The sequence below is a fragment of the Pleurodeles waltl genome, chromosome 10 (assembly GCF_031143425.1).
Source record: "Pleurodeles waltl isolate 20211129_DDA chromosome 10, aPleWal1.hap1.20221129, whole genome shotgun sequence".
NCBI classification, from domain to species: Eukaryota; Metazoa; Chordata; class Amphibia; order Caudata; family Salamandridae; genus Pleurodeles; species Pleurodeles waltl.
In genome coordinates this window covers 486,902,696-486,916,695 of record NC_090449.1, presented here as the reverse complement: position 1 = coordinate 486,916,695, position 14,000 = coordinate 486,902,696, and the positions used below count along the sequence as shown (strand labels likewise).

At 40.6% G+C, this 14,000-nt stretch overlaps 1 protein-coding gene across 1 annotated transcript in view; it reads left to right on the top strand.

The window, feature by feature from the left end:
* Nucleotides 1-14,000, top strand: part of LOC138261642 (clathrin coat assembly protein AP180-like) — a 349,054-nt gene that overhangs the window by 304,043 nt on the left and 31,011 nt on the right. Inside the window, exon 13 of the mRNA XM_069210792.1 lies at nucleotides 13,478-13,573. The gene's annotated coding sequence lies outside the window, so the exon portion shown is untranslated. The remainder of the gene's footprint in view (nucleotides 1-13,477; nucleotides 13,574-14,000) is intronic.

The following is a 14,000-nucleotide window of genomic DNA, read 5'->3' as shown; positions in this document are numbered from 1 at the left end:
CCCCTCACCAGGAGTCTGGGATGTCTGTTCCAGCAACAATAGTATTGAATAATATGTTTATGTACAAGGCTCAGACTGAAACATCAGATCAAAAGAGGTCCCCATGATCCTTATCAGGGCCTTATACCTTTCCTGAGTTGAAGGACTTTGTAGTGTTCAGATTATCAGAAAATGAAAAGACAATGTTGTTTATTGAAAGAATTGGATTGGTGGCTTGTTTGATGACTAACAATTGTCCTGCAATCAGCAGAACTACTGCGGAAATACACATTTGAAAAATGTTGAACACAGATACTATGTTGAATATAATGATCAGTAGGAGTACTTAACTTTAGGTTACCATCTCCAGTAATATGTTGAAGGGTGACATATCCCTTTTTTATGTCTCAGTTTGATCATTCAATCCAGTCCCGTCCCAGTTCCATTTACTGGCATCTAGAGTCGGCTAGAATGTGCCTTTTCTGCATGTATTGAAGTGAGGATATGAGATGTAATCACTTACATCAAGTGGGATTTAGCTTTACATCATTCACTCAGGTACCACAGTACACTCCAAGCTTTTTTTGAAGCAAGTGCTCTTGGAGTCTTTTACTGAGTTATATTGCCATTTGCCAAGAATGTTAATAAAAAAGAATTAATTATCTGTAGAGACTTTGTGGATCTCTAGTCTGCTGTAATGTGCGATATGTAAACCGAATGCTCACTCTCTTACTACCTTTCCTGAATTATGACTTTTAAACCAAATCATTGTATATCTTGGAAATTTGCCTGGAACTGAAAATGCCTATCTTACTTTTCATGGTCTCATCTACTAGCTTAATTCAGATATGAGAACTCATCATTTCACCCTTAACCACAACATACGGGTCTCCAAAAAGAAACCTGGATCGGCATTCCTTGTGTTTTTCTTTATACCTCTAAATATATATAGCAATCGTAATATAGCTCAGAAATTGTGAATACTTATAGAGAAAGAGCCTCATTCCCTCTTCCTGTCTTCTGCCACTGTTCAGTAGTCCACCTCAAAGTGAGTTTCTGACTCTGAGCAAAATGCCATGCGCTGAAGTCCAGATCCTTCCCCCTTTCACTGCTTCCCTAATTGCCACATGGATAAATCAAATTCATGGCTACACAGGCTGCTACCAGAAACAGGGGAGTTAAATGGCCAATTTGTATCTCCCTGGCCCTTCCAAAATCTGAAACAATGATTAAGTAAATATGATTCTTTCAAGGGGTAGTACAACGGAGGCTAACAATTGCAGTACTGAATCACTCCCTTGCATTTTGTTTCCCTTTAAAAAGCTCATTTTTGCACTTTTGATTTTAGCACCAAATTATAGCAGTGAACGACTGAGAGAGAGGAAGAGTTGAGGCAAAGAAGAGGAATACATACTGAAATATCAATAGCCAGGGAATTGTTCTGTGGTTTATTTGTCTGTTTCTACTCTAAAATGTTGCAAGGATGTTTGGAGCGCAGACAAAATTGCTGCTGAAGACCTCACCATCCACTAATAATAAACCCTTTTTTAAATTTTCTGCCTTCCTTTGCTTTATTGAGGTGATGTTCCAACCTCTACATCATTTTTCCCACGACCTTGCTGAGGTTTATCAGAAACAGAATTCACTGTACTCCTGTGTTGGACCGGTCCTTTTTTGCAAGGCTACCCCAAAAGTTTTGCCTCCCTCCTCCTATTTTTCCTACCACCTTTTTGTCCTCGTGGACAGAGTTTTCCGGGGGTTGGGGACAGAAATCAGGTCCAAGGGCTGGAATGGGCTGCATCATTCTGTTGATCATGATGGTACTGCTTGCCTACTGTGATGCATCTGTGACTAGATTAGAGTTCGGTGCTTCGCAGATGTGGTCCACAGGTGAGGAGAAGGATTCCCCATGGGTTAGCTTAGTGGGTCCTGAGATTATAGACAGAGGGATCCAACTGGGTTCAGAGAGGCGTAGAACTGGCATACATCCCTGCAGTCGTGGGCCGGGATCCATGTTCGAATGCCCTAAGCAGGGATGCTCATCAAGGTATTGATTAGCCTACTCTGACTGTAGGGTGGAGAGGGGTTGTGTTGGATCTGACCCTTTTTGCAGGGTTCCCCCAATCTTTTTGCCTTCCTCCCCCTATTTTTCTGACCTTCTTTTTGTTGGCTTTAGGACTCTGGACACTTTACCAATATTAACCGGTGCTAAAGTACATGTGCTCGCTCCCCTTAAACATGGTATGATTGACTTACACCTGTTTGGCATATTGATTTACCTGTGCGTCCCTTGTAAATTCATCTATCATATACTGACGGCCTTTAAATTAAATGCTTTTAGTGGGCCTGCAGCTCTGATAATGCCACCTGCAGAAGTAGCTGTCAAACCTTTCTCAGGCCTGCCACTGCAGGACCTACGTGCAACGTTTACTGCCACCTTGACATTTCAAACCACTTTATACAAAAAATAAGGGACAGAGGGCAGAATAAGGTCCAGCGTACACGTTCCCAGTAAGACTATGTAATTATAAAGGGTATGCAGTTCCTAAGAAAGAAGAGAGAACAAAAACGGGTCGGAAACAACCTGTGCCACCTGATCAGAGGATCTGATTGCTTAGGAACAAGAGCCCTCAGACAGCCAAAAAGGTGTCATGCATAATTATTGGGCAGCTCCTCATTGGGCTGGTGCTGCAGTGCCCAATGGCCTAATCTACTCATGAATTGGGTGCCAAAATGTGAGGGATGCTTGTAATTGGACCCCAAATGTGAAAAAACTGGTCTAAAAATGTACCTTCAAAGTAAAGAACTGACACGGATTCACAGCAGGAGAAGCTGTATCCGCCCTGCACCCTGTGCAGGTGCCTGGTGCGGGCCCCCTGCTGTGGAAGCTGCACCCAGCTTCCTTCCTGGAAGGTAGGATCACCACTCAGCCGTTGCATTCCCTTCCTCCCTAAAAGCAGAAGTGCTGCTCTGGTTACCAGGTGTGGGCCTGCTTCTGAGGCTTGTTTGTCTGGCCCCACTTCCGGATTGGTGCGTATGCCGGCACTCCCCGATAGGTTGGACCTTCCAGGGTCGCCCCGATCCCTGGGGACTCATACCGCTGTCTCGCCCTACCTTAGCGGGCAGCACGTGTTCCTCAAACCAGGAGACGCAACCCAGTGGCCACGGAGGGCTCTGGGTTCGCTGATACTGAGGAGGCATGGTTCTGGCCTCTCCCCAAAGGAGCCTGTGCTTTGGAGAAGCACTTTGAACTCCCCAGTTACCGTAGAAACCTAAGAGGTGTGGAGGCCTGCATGTGCTCTACATTTGAGATTCTAAATACCTTATTTTCGACAGGTCTCATAAGACCTACCATAACTCACCTAATAGGAGTGCAGGTGGTCCAGGGCCTTGTGATTATATATGGTGTTTTGTGTTGTTATAAACCTGTTTTCATTACTTGGGCTGATTATATAATACATGTTGTTTTGCAACCTATGAGCCTTCCACTATACCCGCATAACTTGCAAGGTATTGCATAATGTGAATCATTTTGATTCTTGCATTATCAGAATACTAAGTCTTATTACAGTAATTGCATTTTATGCACAAAATTTATGATTTATGTCACTTTGGTCCTATGATACATAATAGGGAAACCTATTTTCATATAATCACGTGTGGAGTCTTTTTTTTGTGGTGTATTTATTTTGTTTCAGGAGTAAGTGTGTTGCACAAATGTTTTACACACATCCTCTGAGGATGAACCTGTCTGCCTCCTCTGCGCTAAGCTACCAGAGAAAGAGCACAGGTTATCTTTGGCAATCTTTGGTCTGTAACTTACTTGCCCTGACTAGTGTGTTCTAACTGATTGATGTGCCTACCCTAGCCAACCAGAAACCCCATTTCTAACATCCTGCTTCTCACTTGTTCACAAATTGTTCCTCTATGATACTTGAGGAATATCGTATTTATTTTTCCATGTTCACAGAGCCAAGATTAGAGAAAGAGATGGCAGACTAGGAACGAAAAATCCACAATTCTCTGTACCTGCAGATCAAAAACTTAGTTCTGCATCACAGCCTTTGAGTGTTCTTTTTCAAAAACAAATCCCCACTTTGGGAGTTTGTAACTGGGGAAAAAAGACCTGAGTGGGCCAAATATACATGGCAACCAACTCAGCATCAGCAGTGACAAAAGTGAACATTCCAGGCAAGCAGGTATCTAAAATTATATTGAGCAGTCCTCAGCCTGAAAAGAAGAGACCATGGTCTCTAGTGACCTGACAGGCTGGACAACCACGCATCCAGGTCTAAGTCACCATGATAGTGTTCACTTAAGCCAATTATTTACTTTTGAGAAATGTTAGCAGTTTTTAACTACTTTTGTAGAAATATTCATATTAACAATAAACTTCAGTATAGTCAAAACATTAAATGTCATGTCCTACTGTTGACAACTTCATATAACCCCCACACACCTTGTTTTAGAGTAGAAAAGAGAAGAGAGGATGAGATGAGTTTGTGGTCATATTTATCAAATTAGTATATGACAAGTAGAAAAAAAAGACATTGGGCCTCGTGGTAGGGCTTACCTCCTGCCAATGTCTAGACTGTAGCCTTGCTTGTCAAAGCCAGGCAACACCTTTGTTAAATTGAGGACACAGCTTCCTCCTTGAAGAAGACTGTGTTCTTCCCTGACTAGTTGCTATTTTTAATATTAAATTATTAGTATCCCCGATTGATGGAATATAAGTAATTTTTTCTGTTGCCTCTTTAGGATTTTTCTTACGATTCCTTTTTGTCAACCACCCACTGGCAGGTTTTTCTGTTTGGCGAGAGGCTTTTGTGATCTTTGCAAGAAAAGGAACATAATTTCTGACCGCTTGGCGCTGTTGCTTTTAAAAAAAAAAAAAAAATCTCATATGGATCAGCCCTCATTGAACAACCATTGGTCATTTTTAACAGCCATTCCTGAAGAGTTTTGTCATAGTCGTGGTATATGGAAATTTAATTTGTGCAGTAGCCACATGAGTCCATGTGGGGACGGGTGAGCTTAAATCATAGTGTGGCATAAAGCAGACATGTGGCAAGTACTCTTTTGAGCCAATAATCTTGCAGATAAGTGGTGCATCTTGCTGCATTCAGTTGCTGTGGCTTCCACTTTTGCATCTTGCTACCCCTTAGCACCGGAGGATGTTGAAATGCATTCTTGAAGTTTGTAGCTTCACCATTGCTCCAATATATGGTCCTTTCATTGGTGCAACAGTCTGATCCATTTAATGGCAGGAGAGCTTACTTAAGTTTCAATAAATAAGTGTAACCAGTTTTGTTTTCTCCATCCATGACCTTAATGTGGATTAAAGGTGTAATATTTAATATCCAGTCTAATGATGCTACCTAGACAAAATATATTCAAACACATACAAGGTGATGAGAAGAATGTTTGCAATATGTCTAACCGTTGGCAATAGTTTGTGAGAGCATTCCATCTCATTATTTGTTTTGCCCACTATGGCTCCTCAGGATGGACTCAGCCATATGCAAATCAGTTGTGACCCTGCTCTGATGGGGACAGTCCAGTCCAATTGCCCTTAGTTAGTCTTCTTGCGGGCATGCCTTCCACCACCCTTAATGTATTTATTGTACCGTTCTAAGTGGCGAGGGTATACCCAGATATGGATCCCTTGTTCACTGTTCCATTAGAACCAAGCTACATTCGACTGACAAGCCCCAAGCACGGCGAAACAGGTCTTTGGTTGCCTGTGTTCTGGCTGAGGGAGGATGTGGCCTAGCAGTTCAGGCTGGAGTATATCTCTTGAAGCAGGGTCAAGACCGGTTTGCATACAGCTAGGTCAAAACTGAGGCAGTGTGTTTGGCAAAAAAACAAAGGGGCTGAACTGCTACTCCAAGAGGTTGCCATTGATTAACTTATTACAAGCATTTCTCCAATCACCTTTTGTTTGTTTGGTAGTAGACAGTGTAGATTATCTGGGTCCCAGGTTTAACAATATCCTTATTCCGACACCATGCTGGGAGTAACTGCAAAACATGGCTTTATAGGGTGCTTGAATACTCTTGTAAATTGCTGGGTAGAATTAGTGTTTGACCCTTTGCTTTCTGTAGAGAGCAATTTGATACCTATAGGAAAAGTTTACTGGCATATGGAGAAAGAGAGGAAGTAATGGAGAGGTCAATCAGTGAGTTTTTATTGGGGCAAGTAGTGAAGCTACTATGCTTTGTTGAAAGGCTAGCTCCTATGTTTCATGTAGAGAGGGAAGCTGTGTTGTACAAAAAAAAGGCTGAAAGGATATTACTTCTGATTTGTTTTTTGTTTGCATACATAACCGTTGATCCACAGATGGTAATCCATTTTCAGTAATCGACTGAAAACAATCTTCTTTGAAGCTCCCTGGCATTTTGTGCAACCCTTTCAATTCCTTTAAGTGTTCAATTTATCTGATGTGCAACCTGATCTGAACTGAGATTTACCTTTAAGAAACGCTTTGCAGAACCTAGAAACCCCAAGTCTTGAGCTGTTGTGCTATGCCATGAGAAAATACCTCTTACAGTGGTGACACAAAGGGGGTAGGGTACATGTATATCTTGAGGATTGCATAAAGGTCATGTTGTCCGGAAGGGGGAAGGTGGAAAAAACAGAGTCGTCCTTTAAAGTACATGCTATGAAGAGGTAATGATCACTATCTCCCTTAAACTGCAGCATGTCAAGACTATTTGTCACTTTCTCATTCGCCCATTCCTTAAACTATGGACTCTGTTTTTTTTCTAAATAAGTGTTCTGTATTGTTTCTTGAAAATCATATACACTCTACTGTATCTACACATCCAAGTAAAAAACAAATGAATAAAAAAACTATACCAAATTTAAAAACCATAAGATGAATTTTGGAAAAAGGTGCCTTGACACCCTTTTAGCTCGTCATAGATTTACTGTCCCACCTTCTGATTGTTATGATTAAAAATCTTTATTTTTCTGGCCCACATGTTTTTGGGGTAGTGCCCTTAAAACAAAATGGCATTGCCTTTGCTATTGTTCTTTACCCTTCTGCTTCAAAAATCTCTCTCAAGAATTTCCAATGAATGTCTAGTAACATGGTACATATACAGATAATATGCTACAATGTTACGTTCTCAGATTTACAGAGTTGGCACACACTGTTAGCTTTCAGGGAGTTTCTGCACTGTCCATCGAATTGGAAGAACGGTAGATAAAATGTGAAAATGCTATTTTAGCCTTCGCACTCATGCTAATATCTAAATAAATTTGCCGTTGTGTTCTATATGACTCCAAGGTGTATCGCGCAGTTTTGTATTTTATTGCCCCCTCAATGTCACACAGGCACCTAGAGTTTCTAATTTCCTGTTTTAACAGTAACTCCATGTACCTTTGGACATATTATACTACTCATTTGTAACCAGCAGGTTAGACACAGCCAGACTATCCTTTTATGCTTTGCTGCTGCTGCTTCATAATTCAGCTTTGACAGTTCTTTGAAAACATAAAATCTTATTGTGCTATTTTTCACCCTCTGTCTATAAAATAATAATTACTATTATTTCTAGTATCAAATTAATGTTTATAAAGTGTAGCTACTCCACCCGTAAGGGTCTCAAGGCGCTGAGGGGGGGGTTTGTCCTCTGAGCTTCAGGACATGATTCCAAGTTCCAGCCTTATTAGACTTTGCAGCCTTGCTTTCCATATATTAAATATATTCCTAATTCTGTTCAGAAATAAAGTTGATACTTTGCTGATTGTGTCTTGGGGCCAACAGATAGAACCATGTGTAAGGACTGTCTCTAATTTGGCATTGGCCACAGTTAAAGTTGGGCCCACCTCCATATTTTAGTAAGAAACGTTTTATTACTCCTGATATTGCTGCCACTTTCTGTCATAGATGTGTCAATTCAGCGTTCCCATTTAATTTGTTATATGAATAGTTATTTAGACACCTGTCCAATTTTGTCCAGGCCAATAGCCCAGCCATATCTGGGCCTTTAACATCCAAATAATTAACTCATTGGTCAGTTGCTCTTGAAGCCCACACTGTGTGGTGGAGAGCACTACCAATTCATCAGCATAGGCCACAAATTTTATTTGGGTTTTGGATAATTTGGGTGCTTCCCCTTTTCCATGTTGCAGTGCAGGTGCAAGATCTGATATGTGTGACTTGAATTATAGTAGAGGTAGCATACAGCCCTGTTTCAGATTGTTATAGGTGTTAATCTTTGTTGTCATTTCTCTGCCACCCAGAAGTCTCTCCCTAACCCACGCGTCACTGTAGAGATCCATTTTGATGCTTAGGAGGCCTTGACAGATGACCTGATCGATTCCCCACAAATCCAGCTTTGTTCAATTTACTTTTTCAAAAGTAGTGGAGAAATAGTCTCATGGTTTCTTCTTCTTACTTTTGATGATGACCTAATAGACACTTTGCAACGATTTCCTTTCTGCGTTTAGCAAAGCATTTAACCTATAACTCTGAGGGGAATTTGTTAGACCTCATTTATAGATCGGCTGAATAATCGAGCCCTTCCAAGAGGGTAGCACACACCAGGAATAAATCACTAATTAAAATAGCCACCAAAGAACTCCAAGCTCATACGTCGAGTTTGATAACTGCCATGGCAAGGCCATTCGGCCCGAGGACCCTTGAATGGTCTAATCAATCATTTAATTTTTTTTTTTTTATTGTTTTATTTATAGAGATGTTATAACTCGTCGATTCGCAGTTCTTATCATGGTTGAGGAGTTTGTGTTGAGGACTCATACAGATTAGTTAAGTCATATTTCCAGACCACAAAAAGGATGATATTATCTCCTCCCGTTATATAGGGATTATTTCCCCACACTGCCAGGGCCCAAAACATCCTTGAATTTGCTTCTTGTATTGCATCCTGTCGCTCAGTCTGAAGCTGTTCCTGGTAGTTTTGTTTGATATTATGAATTTCCCTTTCCAGACCTTTTTTAGGTGCATTGCCAGCTGAAAACTATCTGGGCTGGGCTACTTATATAGTAGTTTGAGTTGTTTCCAGACTATTCTTTTGGCATTAAAATTGTTTTCATGGTGTGACTTTGGCTGTTGGTCTAAACGAGGTTTCTTTTGTATTGTTGCGGGAAGGAAATCAAATATGTCATGAGACGATTGGTGCACATCTTGGTTTCCAGAACTAAGTTCCCTGCCACAGTTTGTACCTTCATCATACTCTCAACATAGAAGGATTGGGCCCATATCTGCTGCATCTGTAAATTCAACATAAAGTTCCATGTGATCCTTTACCACGATTTTACCATTAAATGTTCCCTGTATAACTTGTTATCTAATGCAAACAATTCATTGTTTTTATTTATTACTATGTGCTGTAGGTTATGATCACTTTCCATACTAGCTACAATCTTCTATTGTTCTATCAAGTGAAAGTCTACCATATTCAAAAATATACAGTAAATTATTGATTCCTCCCCCATAGTTCTGAAGGATGGCGTGTGCCGGCTGGTCTTTTGCATATCTTCTGTTAAGGTGACCGTGCCCCCTTTCATAAAGGGTGGGACAGATTAATTATCCTGATCATTTCCTTTTTGCTTTTGTTTTTTCAATGTTGCTTCAAAAACTTTACGTATTTGGTCAGGAGACTCTTCTCTTCATTTTTATCACCTTGTAGTAATAACATTTTTGAAACAGTCATTTAATAGCATTGTATCATTTTTGTTTGAATCAATCGCGGTTTCCACTTGATTTAGCAAAGCAATTAGTTCCTTCCTTCTTTTTTCCATTGTGGGGGAATATAAATATTAAATCACACATAACTGATAATTGTTAAAATTATCATTTGACAGCCAATAGGTTTATTTTCTTATGATAACCTGGTAACTAGTAATGCCCACCTCTGATTTTAAGTTTTTCAAGGCACCCACTTCATCTCCCCTTATGTCCTTTTGCAAGTAGAGCTTCTAAATTAATATCCTCCATGGCCTGTTTTTGTATACTCCTTCAGGGATTTATTATCTGCACTAAAATGGATGGTTAGTAGCCCCCCAAGCATATAACCTCAAGATGTTTCCAGTGATGCAAAATTCTCAGTATATTATTTCGGTTCAAGACATCGAATGTCCCTTCATATTCAATTATCATATAAACCTTTATCAGAAACAAACTTTTGCCATTAGACTGTAATGCTTAAAAAAGCCCCTAGAGGGCACCATAACGAAAATATAATTTGCAAGAAACATGGTCATGTAACCATATTGTTAGCCACAGAGAGGATAACCCCACTTAAAAAAAATAAAAAAAAAGGAGAAAGTAAAGTAGTGTAATCATATACTTAGCCCCTGGAGGGAGTTTTTTAGGGCTAGCAGGCCTACTGCAATATTATTACAAACAAGGCCTTTAAAACAATATTTCTCCCAGCTGTAAATCAAAAGTTTTAGCCAATAGAAAGCTTAAAAGACACTGAATGGTGGGAGGGGTTATTATTTTGGGGTGCCCACTAACCTATTGTGAGGATCCAGAGATGTAGACAGAGCGTTATGGAGTTGGTCCCATTGTCCTAGGACCACCACAGGCTGAGTTATGAGCAAAAATGTTTTGTAGAAGTTATGCCTTGCAAATCATTATGGGGAAAGTTTCCATGCCACAGAAAACTGTTCCGAGCAGGATCCCCCAAAATACGTTTGGTCCAGGGTCCCCAAAAATCTCAAGATGTCCCTGTTTTGTGTTCTGTCGTTCTTCTTTTAATTTCCCTTTTGCCTACATATGGTTGACCTCATGAGCAATTTTAAGATTAAATACAGTTTTTGCCGTTAGTGTCCGGAATATTTCGTAGGGATCGTGAATCCTTTATGTGGATGTGGAACAGTGTTGCCACTAATTACGTCATTTGAGTGCGCTCAGATGTTTTCCTGGTGATTTAATGTTTTTGATGAATCTTTGAGATTGTTAGTGCTGGAAAGTGAATAAAGGTCTGTCTTCCTTTGAATGGATACCAGTCTGTCTACCTTTGAATTAGACGCCAAAACGTTTTTTGGCTTGCAGTTCTCGCTTCCTTTTTATCTTCTTAATAATATTAGGCTTGGTGAAAACTTTGGAAACAAAAGTCTTTCTGAAGGTTTACTCTCTACAATGTTTCCTCCACAATGTGTCTTTATTTCTTTCTGTCAGTTTACACACTGTTGTATCAATGGGTTTCATGCCCCCCTCAGTTATGATTTAAACAAAAAAAAAAAAAAAAAGCATAATGAGAATTTAGTTTTTAGATTTTTAACTAGAACTAGTAATAAGGCAGCATCTTTGACAGTGTGCCTCAGACTGGTTTCAGGTATCTGGAGCCAACTATTTTTCTGAAAGAATGAGGGGAATGTGACTGATGTGTCCTTGTGTAAGGGATGTGGCACAAATGCTATTACACCAGAGCACAAAGACCTAACCCGGAATACAGGGGCTCTAAAAGATAGACGCAAAAGAGAACTGTTTTGCAGTAGCTAAAGAAGTCACTTACCTGACGCATAATGAGTCCGGTACCCAAGGTGGATTGCAGTTAGAGAAAAAAAAAGAGGGAACATTGGATGACCCGTTGTTCAGGAGAATAGCAAAGAACCCAAAACAAGCAATAAAAAGCACATTTTATGATTTAACTTTTTTTCAAGCCTATGGAACTAATCAATTTCCCAATTATTAATATATAAGCATCCTAAAGAAAGTCTGTTTCTGGTGAATCCACCTGAACCCTTAAGAATTATACCAAATGTATTGTGGAATAATTGTGAAAAAAGAATGAAAAGGGTAATTGTTCATAACAGATGCAAGTCTTCTTCCTACCTTTTGGGGAAATAAGTACGGCTGCATGGTTGGAGAGGAGACATTGTACTTGCCTACGCTGTAAAGGGTCAGGATGGCAGCCTTTCGGATGTTAAACAGCTGCTTCCTGCCACCATTGCTCAGGAGATCTGTGAACACAATGGCGGCTATAAGTGGATGGTTTCACTGTGTGTGCCATTTTATAGCACACGCCATTAAACACTGTTTAATGCTGTTTAGCGACCAGCACTTTAAATTGAGAGATGTTTGCTGCAAAACATCCATAGGAAAAGAGCCTTAAAATTCCCAAATTGCAAAGTGGTGTCAGTTAGAGCGCCGAACCTGGTTTAATTGTGTAGTTCTTGGCATGGGGTCGCTTGGCAGCATTGCAAAACATAGTGTGCACATAATCCCTCTATGTAGGAGGTGGTACGGTGCTTTGTGACTGTACGGAATTGTGGCATAGCTGGCAAGTTTCTTGTGTTCACGTATGACTAGTTAGGTCATGCATGATTTTTTTCTTAGAACTCTGGGACTTATAGTCTTATTTAAATGAGTATAAATCCAGAATTCTAGACAACAAAAAAGAAATTAGACTAATTAGTCTCTCATTGACCTTGGAATATTGACAGCTAAGTTGTGGACAAATTAAAGTTGATATCTACTCAGTGACACCTCAGTGTTTGTAAAATGTGAATATGAATGTCAAGATAATGATCTCATTAATTAGATTGTGCCATTTTTTTATTTTTATTTTTTTACCCCTCACTTACATTGTCAAAAACAAAACTACAGGTCTGATCGAGTTTGCGCTGAGCACCATGGCCACCGTGCAGCATGAAGGGGAGAGACAAAAAAAAAAGTAGTTTGTCTATGCTAATTATAATGGCAATCTTTCAATAATCCATGTAACAGGGACGGTCTGCAAAGGCTTGACAAAAACAGCCTTATTGCAGGACAAACATAAAGCATTTACCAATGACATTAAGAGATTTTTGAAAGGCAAGCCCGGAATAGAATGAAAGTGATTGCTGTGGTTAAAAGCCTGCAGTACTTACAACAGGTCAAAGTGCTTGGCGCTTGACCTAAAAAAAGATCCTTCTCCCGACCTGACATAACTTTTATCATCAGCGACTTTAATTCTTGGACATCTAAAGGGGCCAGAATATTGGGAGATGTATATTCCTCAGATTGAACAGAGCTTGGGTGGCTCTTTATGGCTACCATGTTATTTTTAGATGTATTTACCTTCTATTTATCTGTCTGACTTTACACCCGATATACATTAATCCAAGATTCCTTGTTCCCCTGAGGGTTTTGTCGGGTTTTGACTATTTGTGAAATTCCATTGGACATTTTCATACGAATATATCTGTTTTATCTGTCTCCTTCTCAATTACCTGGCCTCATGCTGCTTTCCCCAGAGGTGCTTCCTCTTTGATTTCTTGTCATTGTGCCTCCAGTATTTGTCACAAGTTGCCAGTTTTGTCCTTTCTGATCCTCCTGGGCAATCTGATATTACTTCTTACTATCTGTAAATGGGTTCGTTATCTGACATATGCAAGATATTGAAGAATACGACAGGCACTGCTATTTGAGGGAATATTATTGTTTTATTTATATCTTGGCCAGTCCTCTCTTGTTCCTCTTCACAAGATCAGCCCTAGTTTCTATTTCCTCAAAGCCCCTTTTCTTTTCTCTTTCCAGGCTCTGGTGGTGTCTTGGCTCCGTCTTGAGGCGGTCTGGTTTCCCGTCCTCCGGTCGCCCGTATTCCCCAAAAGAAAGGAAAATAAAAATAATCAGGTAAGTGAAAATTGAAGTAGGGCTAAGGTAGGGGGTCAGATAGGGGTTAGTAGGGGTGGTGAAACAGGTAGGGCGGCGGTGCTGGTTGTGGTGGGTTTCTCTATTTTTTTATTGTGCCTTCTCTCCCCTGTATCCCGGTCAACCCCTTCTCTTCTTTCTAGGGTTTCTCCGGAGGTGTCCCAGTCCGTGGGTTAAGTAAACGGGTTTCCCCTCTCTCTGCAGGTCTATGCCCTTCCTTTGAAGAAACCTCCCCGTCCTCCCTTTTTTCCCCCCACCTCCCTCTTTTCCCTGTGAGCCAACCTGACAGAGTCTGCCAGGCAGGGTATAGTCGTACCTGGGAGGGCCACGTCCCTCCAGGGGCGCGGCCGGCAAGTAGGTGGTCCCCCGATTTCTCTTCGGTCGGGTTGGGGGTCGCCCACTGGTTCCT